The sequence below is a fragment of the Saccopteryx leptura genome, chromosome 1 (assembly GCF_036850995.1).
Source record: "Saccopteryx leptura isolate mSacLep1 chromosome 1, mSacLep1_pri_phased_curated, whole genome shotgun sequence".
Lineage (NCBI taxonomy): Eukaryota > Metazoa > Chordata > Mammalia > Chiroptera > Emballonuridae > Saccopteryx > Saccopteryx leptura.
Genome location: NC_089503.1, coordinates 111,258,042 through 111,271,093, shown reverse-complemented (window position 1 = coordinate 111,271,093; position 13,052 = coordinate 111,258,042).

Here is a 13,052-nt window from a genome sequence, read left to right as displayed (position 1 = left end):
CAGAGCAATGCCCCAGATGGGCAAAGCAACCCCCCTGGTGGACATGCTGGGTGGATCCCGGTCGGGCACATGTGGGAGTCTGACTGACTCCCCATTTCCAACTTCAGAAAAATATAAAAAAAATGTTCTTTCACTAGGAAAATTATCTTTCCACATTATTCAACATTTAATTTTAGTAAAAAAGTGTATTTCAGGTTGAATTAGTACTGCTGATTTGAATTGTACCATTTTAATATTGCCTGTATCTAGCCTATAAATTTGTTTTGTGTTTCTGATTTTAATAGTTATAAAAAGAATGGCTACACTTGTAATTTTACTATCCCGATATTTTTAAGGTTTATTGGAATACAAAAAATGTGAAGAAATGGAGTCCATAAAGATATTTGCTTATCATACCAAAATACAAGTTTAACTAAAACTGATGATATTTCCTTCCCACTAATTTTCTGACCTCAAATCCTATTTTTCTACCAACCATTCATTCTATTGCAGTAAAACTGATTTACTTTATTTTCATATAAAAATATGAGAATTGTAATGCCACAGTGTCTTTGCATGTGTTCATCCCTCTGTTTGGAGTAATTTTCTACTAGAAATTTCAAGGACCAGTCCTCTTGTCAAGGAACATGCTCTTGGGTGATTCTACATCAATGACTTCATGTAATACTGGACTCACCTCAAATTCCCAATTCCTACCTGTCTTTCACAATTATTTTTTCTATAGAATTCCTTTTCATCTAGCTTACCATATTACTTATATATTTATGGTGATTGCTCTCTACTCTCACTAGAATATAAATCTGAAAAAATAAAGATGTTTGCCTATTTTGTACCCTGTATATCTTTGGCAAACAGGTTCTATAGATTGTTTTTTTAGTTTTCTTTCTATAATACTCACTCAAGATTTGATTTTTATATAGATAATTAAATTGATAACCCAGAAGTGATATTAAGAAAATTATCTATGTCTTTCAAAGTTGTTAAGAGAAAGTAGGTCTTAATAAGTCATTGGCATATAATTCTAGTTTATTACTTATTCAGTTAAAGGCAGATGAAAGGCATGTACACACCATCAATGCTTGGCAGTGTTCAAATGCTTGAGAAATAATTTGAGATTTTTAATAATAAATGAAATATTGTGAGTATATTAACCTCATTCAGATAAAAGTCAGAGCTAGTAGTAATTCTTAATTCCCAAACTTCTATATTCATTACTTTCTTATTACTATTAATGCATCTTGTATATTTTTAAAATGTATACTAATATTGTAATTTTAACCTTTTTCTATTAAATGTTAAATAACTAAAAGGAAGAACATACATCTACATGAGCTTGGAAATATTACTCAATAAATATTTGGACAAAGGAATCCAAATAAGTGAATTGCAGTGGTAAAGTCTACTTCTCTTTAAGACTGATTTGTGGACAGAATCAGGAGGCCCAGAAAGAAAATCCTTCTTCAAAGGGATATAGTTAACAAATGAAAGATCCTCCTTGCATGACCTTAAAATAATCTAATATTTCTCCATTATTACACTAAGGAATTGCTGCCGTTTTATTTTTGGTCCCGACTGAATAAGGGCTCACCTTTTGATAGTTGCCATTTTCTGCTTTTTGTGCGTAATAACTGACTTGACATTTGTGGTGCTCCAATGTGTCTTTCTTAATGGGAAGGAATCATCTGCGCATTAATGAACTGACTTGATGTATCTGCTAAACCTTTCAAAGGAGCAATTAAGTCTCTGTAAGAACTTGCATGAATGGCAAGATTTATTGTAATCGAAGCAGAGAAAGAAATATAAACAAAAAGCAATTAATTTTTAAAGCTGGCAGTCTAGGAGCGCAACCCTAGAACTGCATATATTGAACTCCATCTTCATAGAACAAAATAACAACATGCTATTTTATGTGTCTCATCAAATTTCAAATAGAGTTTTTGGGAAAATGGTCAACTTTATTACTGCTCAAAAGTATTTAAATTAATTTATGGGATACTGTCTTTATCAAACTAGAAAACTTAAACTAGACAAAAAGACATGAACACACAGTGTTATTAAAGACATAATAAAATGAATACAACTTGACATTGGTAACAACTAGTGAGCTGCAATTATGGTTTTTGTTGATAAATTGTCAATATATATGAGAAGGCCATATACTGTAGTATATAAACTACTTTTAATAAATAACCATAAATACAGTAAAAAAATTGATGTCTGATAATCATGGCATTTTTAATTTTTTTTCACATTTACCATGAAAGCAAGTACCTGAAATGTCTAACAATAAATTAGACTATCTTAATGCACCAGCAAAATTGTACATAGTACTTTAAATGATGTTTCCTCACACGAAATTTATTTTCCATTTAGCATACATTGAACACTTTTGTGCTAGGCACCATGCTAACTGATTTACATTTTGTTCTTACCAGGCTTATTTCAGTTGCAAGATCAAATATTTTACTCAATTTACTGACAGAATCATTTTGATTACAGTAATTTTCTCAGGGTCACACTGTTCAGATGTAATGCAACAAAGACCAGAAATATGTCTTATTAGAAAAATCCATGGTCTTAACCCATGAATCATACTTGCTATTCAGTGATATTGTAATCATATTGAGTATAAAAATATATTCAAATACACATTCTGTATATTGATTAAATGCTTAAATTAGATTGTTATCCCCTAATAATGGCTTTGCAATTCTTTTTGCTATTATTGTTCCTTGTTATGTTAGAAATAAAGTAGTTGACTGGGTGATGGAGTTATATACACAATTTTATTTTTCCTCCAAGGGTTAAAATGGGCTTTTGATTTTTCAACTCCCTTGGTTTAATTGTAGAGAATCCACATTCTATGATCTTGGGAGTGTGGATGTTGACTCTTTAACCAGGAATCTGCACCTCTGTGAGGCTCTGTGTAATGCAGACCTATTTTTTATACCACACGTTTCAGGGAATGGGAACATAAGCAGTGGTTTTAAATGGGACTTGTAAAAAACAGTAATTTAAATCTATAACTTATTTATATTATTTGATTGGCAAATAAAATAAAAATGCTATTATTTGAAAACATTAAAAATATTATTATAAAGACACTATGTGCCCTGGCAGGAAAGCTCAGTTGGTTAAAGTGTCATCCCAACCTGCAAATACTGCACGTTTAATTTCCAGTCAAAGCACATACAGAAAATATTAGAGTTTCTACCTGTCTGTTGGGTTGTCCATCTGTCTCTCTCCCTTCTTCTCTATCTAAAATCAAACAATAAGCTTAAAAAATACACTATGTGTATTTGTGTAAATGCAGTTATAGTTTCCATGGTTCATTCTCTTTCCTCTTCCATAAGATACATTTTATTTGATCTTTGCAGGTCACTCTCAGTGTCAATTTGTCAGGAATGCCTTTATTGATTCCTTATACAAGCCATTTTATCACTTATACTATGTTTAAAGATATTTGATAGAACTGGACTGATATTTTTAATTAAATTGTTTCTTAGTGGGTTTTTATTTTGGCTCCTCCATGGGAATGTGACTTTTATAAAGGCAGAGAAGAAAAGATACTGTCATAATCTTTACTGTATCACAGGATATATATAGCACAGTGACAAGCACATAACCAGTTTTTAATATATGTTATTCAATAAATAAATGTCTGAATAAAGACATGGCTCTCTCATATATAACAAATGTGAGAAGTCTACTTTTATAATTATTCAGTAAATATAATACATATACACAAGTATCCTCCACTTTTTAATAATGAGTGTTAGGCCACTTTTTTTTTAATGAAAGACCTATGTTAGTTAGTACCTGTTTTTGCTAACTGATAGAAATCCGAAGAGAATTTTCGCTTTCATGAAAAAAAGGCAAAAGGCAAAAATAACATTCAGTATTTGTCCTGCAACAGCCATTATAGTGACAGAATGCACCCCAAGCAGCGAGAGGGGCCCCACCACACTCTTTTTCTAGGAACTACACTCATCATCTCAGCATCAGGCTGCCACAGCTTTGAATGCTCTGTGAACATCTATGCTTTACCTTGACTTAACTTGTGTATTCATTATTAAGATGTATTGTAAGATATCTAAAAAGCCTGAGAGAACTCGTAAAGACGGGATACTTCATATAAAATTGGGCATAATTGTTTGATTATGGTAAATAAATAAAGATATTGTATATGCATTGAATTTTGGGTCTGAGAACACTAAAAATATTTTCTGCATATATTAATGGTACTTGCTTTATACTAATGCCCTTTCAGCTTATGAAAGATTTTATAGGAATGCACTACTTAGTGTTAGTGGGGAAAATCTGTATTATCAAAAAATGGGAGATTTCATAATGTGCTTAATAAATCATACTGATTTTAGAAAACCTCTCTAAAGCCCATTTTGAGGGGGGTGATATGAAATATTTTGTGGGTCCAATGAGAAGTAGTATTTTCAGAATGAATTATCTATAGTACACTATTTTTCATAAAGATTTCTTTGACCTTAAATCTACTCTTGACATTTATGCATCTTTCTACTCATTCATGGTGAGCGTAATTTAGCCCAAAGGTAAAAATATTTGACTTTGAAAACATCAAGTTTATATATAGGCCAATGGTAACTCCCAATGAGATTCAGAAATTGAAAGAGGCAATACTGATTTTTCCATTGTTTCTAAAAATAAAATTAATAATATAAAGACTGTTGCTACAATTTCTTATGCTTTCTTTCTAGGATATTATGTAGTTAGCTATGATAAAAAGTAAAAAACTTACACATATTAAAGCTAATTACAAATCTTTTTCCCTAATTTTCTTTTCCTCTTTAGGTTGCTACAATTTTAATAACCTTGAGAAAGTTATTAAGCATGCCATTTATATTTTATTTTTTCAATAGATATTGATAGATGTGAAAAAAATGAATTTATACTATGATTTTTCATAAATATCTTCTTGATTATGGACCTAATTCTCAAATTAAAAGCAAAACTTTTTAGGACATAGTAAAATGCTTTCAGTACCTCTTTTTAGCAGTTACCCAGGTTCATAAAATTGCGGCATAAAGAGATGACTCTGGGCCTAACTGGTGGTGACGCATGGATAGAGCATCTACCTGAGATGCTGAAGTCTCAAGTTTGAAACCCCAAGGTTGCTGGCCTGAGTGAGGAATTATAGACATGATCCCATGGTCTGTCGCTTGAGTCTAACAGTTGCTGGTTTGATCCCAAGGTTTCTGGCTCGAGCAAAGAATCACTAACTCAGTGGAAATCCCCCCAAACCTCATAAAAGCATGGATAAGAAGCAATTAATGAACAACTAATGTGACACAACTATGAGTTGATGCTTATCTCTCTCTCCCTCTCTTTCTCTGTTTTTTCTTTTTCTCACAATAAAGAAAAAAAAAAGATATGAGTGTGGGATAAAGAGATATTTGATGACTTTTTTTTTATCCCTCCACCTCGAATGCATAGACCCCAGTAAATTTTTATGATATAAAAGTAATGACTGAGGCTACACATTTGCATTCTGTTATTTGTATTTAGCGTTTTCAAATAAATAGAAAATTTGTCCAAGGTGTTTTGGACTTAAGAGTACTGTTATTTCTCATTCAGGATTGGTAAAATAACATATTTTGTCTTGTTTTCATTTATAAAAGCAATATGCTTTGAGAATGTATAATGATAAAAATCTATCAACAAATAATGTAATAAAGCATATTTACATATGAATTAAACATATTACTATCAGTTGCCTTGAGAAATATAAAATCCTTTTAATCCTTTTCAAAGATTAAATGTGCTTTGAGATACTTTATAATTTAACTGAGCATGGTTACATAATTTATTTTTCTTATTAGTTTTTATGGTAAAATTTTGCCCCTTAATATAATATCAATGGAAGAAATGATGCAGAAATAAAATACTTCTTTGTTTATTTTCAAAAATCACTGATATATTGTGCTTTCTGTCCAAAAAAGAGCTCAATTTGTTAAACAGAAATTAAAAACAGCACTGATCAGTTGGCTCAGTGGTAGAGAGACGGCCCAGAGTGTAGAAGTCCCGGGTTTGATTCCCAGTCAGGGCACACAGGAGAAGTGATCATCTGCTTCCCACCCCTCCCCTGCCCTCTTCTCTCTTTTTCTCTCTCTTGCCCCATCCTACAGCTATGGCTTATTTGAACAAGTTGTCCTCAGGTGCTGAGGATGGCACCATGGTATTTCCTCAGATGTTAAAATAGTTCGGTTGCTGAGCAACCAAACAGTAGTCCCCGATGGACAGAGCGTCAAGCCAAAAGGGGCTTGCCAGGTGGATCCTGGTTGGGGCACATGTGGGAGTCTGTCTCTCTGCCTCCCCACCTCTCATTTAATAATAATTATAAAAAAAGAAATTAAAAGCAGAATTAAATGCCATTTCAAAAGAATATGTTTCATAATCATGAAATGATTAGACATTTTAACACATAATAAAAGAATGTATGTTTCCCTGGGCAGTTGGCTCAGTGGATTGAGCAACCGCCTGGTGTGTGGACATCCCAAGTTCGATTCCCCATCAGGGCACACACAAGAAACAACCATCTGCTTTTCTCCCTTTCTCTTTCCTCCGTCTTTCTCTCTCCTCTCCTGCAACCAGTGGGTAGGTTGGTCTGAGCATCGGCCTCAGGCACTGAAGATAGCTAGATCAATCCAAGCATCAGCCCCGATGGGGGTAGCAAGGTGGATCCCAATCTGGGCACATGTGGGACTCTGTTGCCTCACCTCTCCCTTAAAAAAAACGCATGTTAAGTCTTTGACAAATTATGGAACTAGGTTAACATAAATAAATACTGACTTTCAAAACTTTATTTCTTTTCATTAAGTTATTTTTAAATTATTTTAATTCCAAATATTCATGCATTAAAGAAAGAAAAATATTATTACTTCATATTATATCATAGTCATGACTACATATTAATAAACTAACCATAGATATAAAAATATATTGACAATTAATAAAATTTTAATAAAAACAGAAAAGAAAAACTATCCAGAAAACCCATAGTTACTTTAACAAGTGATATATTTTGTACATAAAAAAGTATTATCCAAGTAAAATATTAAGAGACTAAGAGTCAAAACAAAATACTTTTAATATAGTAGTTGATGACAATAAGTAACAACTAATTAGGTAAAAGAAAAATTATGTATATTTTCTCAGGTATATTCAATAGCATAATATTGAGAAAAACAGTGTCAAGATATGGTAAAATTATAATACTCTATAGTAGAAAGTTACTTGTATTCACATATAGAAAATAAATTATATAAACACAGAAAGTCAAGTAAATACGTTTATGTGTATATTTAAAAAGTTAACACTGATTATAGTATGGCCTTAAAATATGGTCATTTTAATTTTCTTTTTTATGCAGATATGCAAAATAGCTCCAAAAAGTCTTTGCTTTTATAATTTGGAAAAAAAAAGCAGTATTACATAAATATAACAGAGGTAATCTTATCAAATCCACATATAGATGTAATATATAGAGTCAGTGCAATCCTGATCTAAATCCCAGCAAGTAATTTTGTGGATATTGACAAACTGATTCTAATTCTTATATGGAAAGACAAGACTCAGAATAACCAACTCAATATTATTAATGACATGAATAAAAACAGAGAGAGGGCTGATTTGACTTCAAGACTTACCTAAAAGCTGAAGTAATCAAGAAAATATGGTATTAGTGAAATAACAACAAATAGATCAATGGAACAAAATGAGAGCCCCAAAATAGACCTCTGTTATTATAACCAACTGACCAAAGAGTGAAGACATACAATGGGACAAAAACTATGTTACAACAAATGGTACTGAAATGATAAGACATTCACATGCAAAAAAAAAAAAAAAAAAAAAAAAGTAAAGAATCTAGACACAGACCCAGCATTCTCAAAATTAGCTCAGAATGGATCGTAATTCTAATTACAAATGCAAAATTATAAAACTACTTGATTAAAGTGTAACAAATACTCTGGATGTCCTTGAACATGTCAGTAATACTTTAAATACAACAACAAAAGTATTATTTTTTTTAAAGAAATCATAGGTAATCTGGTAACTTCATTAAAATTAAAAACTTCTGCTTTGTGAAAAACACTGCCAAAAGAACTGGATGACAAGCCCAAACTAAAAGATGGGAGGTAATATTTGCAAAAGACATATCTGATAAAGGATGTTTTTCCCCAAAATATACAAGAATCTCTAAACTTCAAGAAAAAGAAAACAACCCAATTTAAAAATGAGCCGAATATCTAAACAGAACCTTCACTAAAGATATGCAAATGTCAAATAAGCACATAAAAAGATGTTTCACCTCATATTTTATTAAGAAAATGTAAATAAACCCTGGCCAGATAGCTCAGTTGGTTGGAGCATCCTATTGGAGCTAGAAGTTCCAGGTTCAGTTCCCCGGTCAGAGTACATTCAGAAGCAGTTCCATGTTCTTGTATCTCTTTCTTCTTACCTTTTCCTCTCAAAAAATGCAAATTAATACAACAATAAAATACCACTACATTCTCATTAGAATGACCAAACATCCATAACACAACATTACTAAAGGCTGGTAAGCATGTGGAGAAATAGGAACTTGCATGCACTGTGACTGGATATACAAAATGGTACAACCACTTTAGAAGAGAGTTTGGCAATTTCTTACAAAACTAAATTTCCTCTTAACAGCAATTGCATTCCTAGTTACAGATTTACCCAAAGGAATTGGAAACTTATGTCCACATATTAACCAAAAGAATACCATCTGAAAAGGCTATATTTGTTATTATTTCAACTGTAAGACATTCTGGAGATGGCAAAACAATAAAGACAGTGAAGAAATCAGTGATTGTCAGGGGCGGGGGAAGGGAGAGATGAATAGGACACAGAATTTTAGAACAGTGAAACTGCTGTGTCAGATTTTCCAGCAGTACATACCTGTCATTATATCAATACATTTTTCAAACCCATAATATATACAACACCAAGAGTAAATCTTAATGTAAACTATAGATTTGGGTGATAATGATTTGTAAATGGAGGTTAATCAATTGTAACAATGTACAACTTGGTGCAGAATATAGACAATGAATAACATGCGTTTACACTGCATAAAACACAGCAAATATTTAGTCTGAATTAATATCTGAAATAATAGAAATAGTATTTGTTTCTAAGAGAAAACTAGCTACTAAGTTCCAAATATTTAAGCCTGTTAAAAAAAGAAAACTTAGAAGAGGAAACAACACTCTTGGGTATAGACATTATAATATAAGAAGTTAATGGAAAGGAATTTTTCTCCTATTATTAGTCAAAGAATACCCAGGCTGAGTAGGAGACAGAAGCTGCAGGGACCACTGCCAGGAGTCTGACCATCACATCCTGAAAAAACGACTACAGTTCAGCTGAGCCCTAGAGTTTATTGAAAGTGTGATGCACAGAGGCACATTTTGGCCATTCATTTTTTATTTTTTTTTTTGGTAATATGTGTGAGTGTATCTATATGCCAAGTACTATCTTAATCATTGGAAATAGAGTAATAGACCAAAACAACATCCACATTCTTGCTCTCCTGGATCTTACATAATATGGCTTGAAGTGGAGAGTGTAGGGAAACAAGGAATGGACTGTCAAGTGGGGACAAGGGCAATGGAAAATGATTAAGAAAGAAAAGAGGGCTAGAGCGGGTACTCACAGGTGCCAGGAAATAAAACTTTACATGACAGTGTAGGTAGTTCTCAGTGAGAAAGTGATTTTTGAGTAAATTCCAGAAGGATCTAAGAGAAAAGGTCAAGTGAATTTCTGGGGAACAGCTTCCCATGTTAAAAAATAAAATAAAAGTACATATGAACAATTCTCACCTGTCTACATATTAGTAGCAAAAACTCGACAGATAATTTTAACATGTATTCAACAGCAAGAAAACTTAGCCTGCATTAGGAGGTAAGATAAAAGAATGTCTAAACATAATCTTGGTTATTGCCACTGAGAAAGAATTGTTTAATCCGATACTCTGTACAGATTAAATCAATGTACTTATGGCCCTGGCCGGGTAGCTCAATCGGTTAGAGTGTTGTCCCATACACGAAGGTTGCAGATTTGTCCATGATCATGGCACATACAAAAATCAACCAATCAATGCACTAAGAAGAGGAACAACAGCCCTGGATGGTTGGCTCAGCGGTAGAGTGTTGGCCCGGCGTGTGGAAGTCCCGGGTTCGTAGTCAGGGAACACAGGAGAAGTGCCCATCTGCTTCTCCAGCCTTCCCCCTCTCCTTCCTCTCTCTCTTTCTCTTCCCCTTCCCCTCTAGCAGCCAAGGCTCCATTGGAGCAAAGTTGGCCCGGGCACTGAGGATGGCTTCATGGCCTCCACCTCAGGCACTAGAATGGCTCAGGGCACAAATGAGCAACACCCCAAATGGGCAAAGCATCACCCTCTGGTGAGCATGCCAGGTGGATCCCAACCAGGCGCATGTGGGAGTCTGACTGCCACCCCGCTTCTAATTTTGGGAAAATACAGAAAAAATAAAATAAGAGTAACAACAAACTGATTTATATCTCTCTTTTTCTCTTTCTTCCTTTTTCTTTTAAAAACAATAATTACATTTTAAAAAATTAATATGCATAGGATATCCAAAGCCAAATTGGGGCCCTAAATGAGGGGTAGGTGAGAGGGTCATGACTGATTAGCAAATGAGTATATGTAGAACCAGTTCCCAGTACCTGCAAAACAAAATCTTTACCCAGGTGCATTAAGTCAAGATAGTTGTCTCTGATGTGTTTAACACCTTGTAGAAAAAAGAAAATTCCTTTTGGCTAGACTCTAGAGGATAGAAGGAACATACAAAAAAATATATTTTTTTTGAGAGCAAAGGAATGTAAGCTGCAGCAGACTATCAGGATCCTCAGAGCTCCCAGAATTGCTCAGACCCATAAAGAAATGAAACTATTTAGACTGGTAGCCAGCATGTCTCTCAGGAGCCAAACACCTGTGTATTTTTATGTTGTCTCAGTCAATGATCACAATCTTAACCAAGCATACTGTAAAGCAGTGCAGGCATACTATGAGAATTTTAAGTAGTGCCCTGTCAAATAAGGACATGAGTTTAGAAACTGGTCATTTGTGAGCAGTCCAAAGAACCCAATTTATGCAGAATGCTAGAACCATGTGGAGTTTAAAACAACCCTGGGATGTTCAAATGGAGGTAACCAGTAGGTAAATAGAACTTTGGGATCTGGAGCACAAGAGGAAAAACATTTGGGAATTATCAACACATAGAAAAGTAAAAGTATGATAATGGACTACATTGTTCATTTATGGCATGCATACATTGAAAAGAGAAATGAGCAGAATGAAATCCCAGAACAACACTAAATTTTAAGAGCTAGGCAAAGGAAAGGGTCTATGCCAGAGAATGAAAGGGAACATAGGCGGCTGGAGAGTTACAAGAAATACCACACCGCTTTTAATGTGACCTGCAATGTAGGTTAGCTGCACTCCAAGTACCTATCAGGAAATGGAAGTGCCAATTCTTTGGCGCGCTGCTGAAAATACGACCTTTTTGATACAACCTTAGGGGAATGCAGTTTGTTCATTCTACATAATCTATCCCTGGATCACATCAGAACAGCTGAGGTTGCAAATAAAAAGTATTTTATTTCAGTGTGCTTAAAATGTTTGTATTGAAATTTCTTTGGCAGCAGTAATTATGGGATGCTATAAGATGTAGCTTTATTAAACTTTTCCTGTGTTTCAGTAAGGTTGCAGCGTTCAATAAATTAGTGTTCTGTGTGAGGTCCAGCTCTAGGATTGTCTCTGGCCATGGTGCCGGGAAGAGTAATCAGCACATTTTCTGTTCTTTATGCTACTATCTTTCATTTAACTGACCAAAATTTGATCTTTGCATTGGCTGAAAGAGTCAAGCCAAGGGCATAATTTGAGATTACAGCAATTTAAGCTATATTATTTATATTTATAAGTCACATGGCTTCTTTCTACCTCTTCTATTCTCCTTTTACTTTTTTTTATATTATCTTAGCAAGATTATATTTTATTGTCTTGTATGTATCAAAGTCAACTTAAAGTGTGCTAAATATCTTTTTACCCACTCAGATCTATCATTAATCCTCTTTTATTTTAAATTCTGCCTCAGGAAGCTGAACTTTAAGGATAATATAAACTGACTCATTTTCCCTCCAGCTTTAGCTTAGTTTTGGCTACTGGGAGGTGCAATATAGGATCATATGACTGAAAGATAGTGAGTTTGAAGTTATTGTCTCATTATTTGCTGGGTTTAGCAGGTGTTTGCATCCTCTTCCAAAGCCATGGATCCTATCAGGTTAATCCCACCCACCAATTTGGAATTCTTCAGTTTGTGGTTACAAAATCTTTTTTTTTTTTCCAACTCAAACTTCAGTGTGTCCTTGGCTTCCTGTTATTACTCTTAACCTAGTGTTTAAACGTCTTTGTTTGTTTGTGTAACCCTATCCAAACTTTGATCAGTTACTTCGATATCTGTCTTCTAGTAATGCTTTCAGTATATCTCTCTTCATGCTAAAATAGTGACTGATGAAGTCTTCATAAGTTTTTAAATTATTTTTTCTGTATGCTTCTGTATGTGTGTTTGTGCATGTATGTATAAGTGAACTAAATTATTTCTAATTTGATATGCCAAGATTATGAAACCCAGAGTGGAAAAATATAAATTGAAACTTTTATTAATATCACTAACAAGTCTTATTTTTTTAAAAGTACTTGAATATGTAAAAGTTAACTTGTTATAGAAAGCTTCACATTGATCCCCAAACATCCCTGTTCCTGAATTCATGCCTTTGTGTAGTTCCTTCCAACATTGTATCAAGGTTGGTCTCTGTGATCCGAAGCATATAGCAAAAGTATCTAAGACATTCAGAAAATAAAAAGAAAAATAAACTTCTATGGCTAATCGATTTATGACGTGGGTACCCACTCCATTCTGTACTGTAACGACAATTTCTTCTATAAATTGTTCTGGGACAATGGATATCCA